Below are 5,366 nucleotides of genomic sequence, written 5' to 3'. Positions count from 1 at the left end.
TAAACAACTATTCCAAACGCGTGCGCGTTTGCTTTTCTTTCGTTTCTATATTAGTAATATTGAGGAACCTCAAATGGGGATTAGGCTGCGGTTTCATATAGAGCCTTTGAATTGGTTATATATACGCGCACACACACACACACACACACACACACACACACATACACACACACACACACACACACACACACACACACACACACACACACATATATATATATATATATATATATATATATATATATATATATATATATATATATATATATATATATATATATATATATATTATGAGAGGAGGTCACAGTGAAAAACATAACAACATTTATTCTGAGCTTTCGGCCGGCGACCGGCCTTTATCAAAGATGACATTATGACGTTGCGTTGGGGTTTAAGTACAGATTGTCGCAGCACAGACAGAGATGCCTACAACGTCGCGATTCGTTGGAACGGGAACGAATCGCGACGTTGTAGGCATCTCTGTCTGTGCTGCGACAAATCTGTACTTAAACCCCAACGCAACGTCATAATGTCATCTTTGATAAAGGCCGGTCGCCGGCCGAAAGCTCAGAATAAATGTTGTTATGTTTTTCACTGTGACTTCCTCTCATATATTTTAACTGATAGCCAGGAATATTCTTTTGAAACTATATATATATATATATATATATATATATATATATATATATATATAGTTTCAAAAGTTTCCTGTTTCCTCTCTTCACACGAGGAAACAGGAAAAAATTGCATGGGGAGAGGTCAGGCTAGTATGGCGAATGGGGAAGTACAGTAATGCTGTGCTTGGAGAGAAATTTCGTCACGCTGAGAGAGTGTGCGGCCTTGCGTTATCGTGGAGAAGGCTCCATTGTCCAGATGCCCATAAGTGAGGGCGACGGCGTCACAGTGCATCACGCATGTGTTGGAGCACTCGGATATAAAACTCCTATATATATATATATATATATATATATATATATATATATATATGTATGTGTGTGTGTGTGTGTGGTGTGTGTGTGTGTGTGTGTGTGTGGTGTGTGTGTGTGTGTGTGTGTGTGTGTGTGTGTGTGTGTGTGTGTGTGTGTGTGTTTACATACTACGCATCTTCATCACAAGCAACATTATAAAGTAAACATCAACGTATGCGGCTGCATATGTATATATTTACATATAGCCGCATACATTGATGTTTACATTATAATGCTGCTTGAAATGAAGATACGCACTATGTAAACATTACGTGCATTTACTAGACACGACTTGTGTGATGCATGCTCATAAATATTGCATGAAGTTGCATGTTGCGTAAGCTCAACAAAAAGAAATAGAAATATTGCGCGCGCAGCATTTAGGTTATTGCATATTACTAGCTCACGCAAGCTTCGCTTTACCTTCATTCTAACAGCTGCGCTGAATCTGCACGTTTTAAACCTTTTTTTTTTCACCTCTAGCTGTTAAGGAAGCAAAAAGAAGCACGGAAGCTGTTACCACCAGAGCACTACGTTCTCTTTTCTTTTCTTTCCTTTTTTTGCATTTCCGCAGCGGCTGAGTGTTGTATGACGTAACACGTAGCCTCCGCATTCACGCGTAATGCACGACATTGCAAGAAGAGTATCTCCATGTGTCTATATATTCGCGCACTCCATTACCTTCTGGCTTCGTGCTGCCTTGTAATTCACAGGCAACGCTTTCACGCAGCGTAAATACTTCAGAGATCATTTTCAGTCGTTTGTTTTTGGATGCGAAACATATAAACGCCCAGATAACCTTGCAAGCAAGTTCGGCGGCCAATGTGGAGTTCGTAAATGCGTTTTCTTGTTTTTCTTTTCTCCCGTTCTTTAATGCACACCTCCTCACGGTGACGCAATTCATAGTGTTGCGCGCAGGTCCGAGTTGTATGTTTTCGCGGTGGTCTCGATCACGTGATCGTGGAAGCTTGCGGAAGACGCGTCGATGTCGGTGGACGTGACTGCTACGATCTGCATTTCTTTCCTTCCTTTTCTTTTTTTTTCAGGGTCAAACGATATTGCCTCTGGCGCGATAAAGGAAAGGCCAGATCACGTGCGCTTTGCTCGCCAAATGTTTACAGCACTTCTCACCAGTCGAATGACGAGAAAATGTGCTTGGAAGCAATATCAAGCGGCAAGTGCCTCGCCGAGACAATTCCTGCTTATTTTTTATTGTATTTATTAATTTGTATTTATTGTTCTTACTATGCAGTAAATTCACGTCAATGCCTTCTTAACATAGACAAAAGTACTGACAACCATCAAAGCGTCTTATAAATATTTTGCTATATTTCTTTCTGCAAATGTTTCGTCGAACGAGAAATTCCGTTTAATATTTGCAAATTTCTTCGTTTTTTGTTTTTGTTTTTTGATGTAGTTAACCTTTTTCACTGCTACCCCTTTACAGGCTTTTTGAATTTAAAAAGCGCCGATATTTTGCAATTATGCAAAAAAAGCAAGCTCAAAAGATTAGATAGATAGATAGATAGATAGATAGATAGATAGATAGATAGATAGATAGATAGATAGATAGATAGATAGATAGATAGATAGATAGATAGATAGATAGATAGATAGATAGATAGATAGATAGATAGATAGATAGATAGATAGATAGATAGATAGATAGATAGATAGATAGATAGATAGATATAGATAGATAGATAGATAGATAGATAGATAGATAGATAGATAGATAGATAGATAGATAGATAGATAGATAGATAGATAGATAGATAGATAGATAGATAGATAGATAGATAGATCACACTACCGCTGTTGCATGCGTGCATATCTTGTGCAAAAATTCATGAGTTCGACATAAATATTACACTGCCGTCTTCTACGCGTGCTGACAAAGCTAAAGAAAAGGTTAATGACAGGCCCCCTCCCCCGCGTAAGTGCACAATTGCGAAATAAATGTTCCGTGAATGCTGTATATATATATATATATATATATATATATATATATATATATATATATATATATATATATATATATATATATATATATATATAATATCTGAGGGCGATAGCGTCGTTATCACCTAGCTACGAGCTTGGCATGCCACTGTCTATACAGTTATAGTTATAATTAACCTCTCCGTCTGGGGGGCCCTCTCTCCTCGGGTCATCTTTTTCACGTCCTACTGCGACAGAACGGATTCGTCGAAAAGCCCCGACACAGCGCGATTGCACCGCTCGTTACGCGTAATTACCGACGCGTAGGCTTATACGTTTCGGATGAAGCCTCCGGCAGTGAGCTATGCGTAGCGCATACCGAGAACATTTTGTTGGGCGCGTTGGTGTATGTTCACATTTGCGTTAAGGCGCAAGAGAACACAATCGCGAGAAAGGACACGGGACAGAGCGCTCTGCCCCGTGTCCCTTCTCGTGACTACGTTCTCTTGCGCCTCAAAGCAGATATGATGTACGCAAAGCTGGGAAGGCGGTGTATACCGGCCCATTGCGCTCAACGACAGCTCGCGTTGAAACTTGCACGCTGGATTATGCGAGTGCTACGTTATAGAGTCAAACGAGGACTGCGGCCGCGCCATCATTTTCTCTCTATCAATTTGTTTATCTAGGTAGTAACTGCACGAACATATGCGTAGTTCTTTCTTCGCTGTAAAGATGCGCGTGGAGGAGAGGGCGCTAACGTGGTTGTGCCAAATATGTTCCCGCAGTTTACACGAAGGATGACAAAAAATTCAGGAGCCTTGTCCAAATGGGAAATTGGGCGTAAACGAAGCTTGGCGTGCATGGGCGTGACGTACCCTTTCTTTCTTTCTTTCTTTCTTTCTTTCTTTCTTTCTTTCTTTCTTTCTTTCTTTTTTTCTCTTCTTTCTTTTCTTCTTTCTTTCTTTCTTTCTTTCTTTCTTTCTTTCTTTCTTTCTTTCTTTCTTTCTTTCTTCTTCCTTTCTTTCTTTCTTTCTTTCTTTCGCACTGCGCAATGCTCCCTCCTAACTGTTTCCTTCCTCCATGCCGGGAATGGGACCTTAATCCACGTGCTTAGCGGCGCAACACGGCATTTGCTACAGGCAGCAACGACGCTCGTGCGTTCATATCCAGGCAACAATTAAATGTGGCAACGTCAAATGACAACCCACCTCGATAAAAGATGATATTGCCATATCGGAAACGGCCGATCGCCGACAGGCCCGCTATCGAGAGAGCATGAATTATTGGAAAACAGCACATGCAAATAAAAATGTGACCGGGGCATTTTCGAGGGGCGCGTTCCTTCGCGCTTGCGGGCGCCGGACTTTCTGCGTACGACGCCTAAATCTGTGAGTTATAAAAGCTTCTCTTAAAATGAATTAGAGCGGCGCGATGATAGTGGACGCGATGGGCGGCTATCAATTGTAGCGTGTACATTGTACGCAATAAACAACATTTGCCTGGCCGTCTAGCTATATACTACAGCTCAGAACAACCCCTCCCACTACTCTTTGTTTTATGTCAGTGCTCTGCCCTAAACGGCCTCACATTGCCGGAATTTTATTTTCGCGGACGTAAGAAGCATGTACCATCTCGAGAGAGGGCATTGCAGAAAGAACTGTGCAACCCTGCAACGTAGCGGCCGTTAACGACGTCATTAACGGCGCCGCACGCGCTGTGGTTAATGAAGCACCGCCTAGAAATTTATCTCGGGCGAACAGAGCGCGCGCGCTCCTTCCCGCACTGGCGATATATGTATATATATACAAAGCTCGCTTTGGAAGCTGAGAGTATACAACCTTGAGCGCCCACGTTCGCACCGCGTTCTGTCCCCGCTGCAATTACATATCTCGCCGCTGTGAATGATGAGACTGCAATTTAAACGAGCCGTAGCGAGCCCTTAGCCTATAGCCGAGCCGAGTCGGGGCTGTTGCAATCGCGCACGAACGGGGTTACAAGCGCTTGACCTCCCTGAAAATGTTCGCGTGGCGCTCTGCGGCGTAGTGTACGGGAAAACGGGTGCTTGTAAATTAATTAAATTGTGGAGCTTTACGGGCAAACGTGCGTCCATTTTGATAAGTTGTAGTGGCTCATTTCTTTTTTTACATCATTATTTCACTTTTAGTAAAAGCCCTTAGATGCAGGAGTGTTAGATGATGGTAGAGACTCACAGAAGTTTACAAGTACAGCACAAAAATAAACGGTAAAAATATACATCGTCGCTACACCATTTTTTGCACGACTGCGTGAATAATTAATTCCTCGTGCCCTGTATGTTGCCGCTGTGGTCTTGTGGTTAGGATGCTCGCCTGCTGACCCGAAGGTCGTGGGATCGAATGCCGGTCGCGGCGGCCGCATTTCGATGGAGGCAGAATGCTGGAGGCGCGTGTGCTTAGATTTAGGTGCACGTTAAAGAAC

Source organism: Rhipicephalus sanguineus, chromosome 4 (genome assembly GCF_013339695.2).
Source record: "Rhipicephalus sanguineus isolate Rsan-2018 chromosome 4, BIME_Rsan_1.4, whole genome shotgun sequence".
NCBI classification, from domain to species: Eukaryota; Metazoa; Arthropoda; class Arachnida; order Ixodida; family Ixodidae; genus Rhipicephalus; species Rhipicephalus sanguineus.
Note: the sequence above shows the minus strand (reverse complement) of the source record.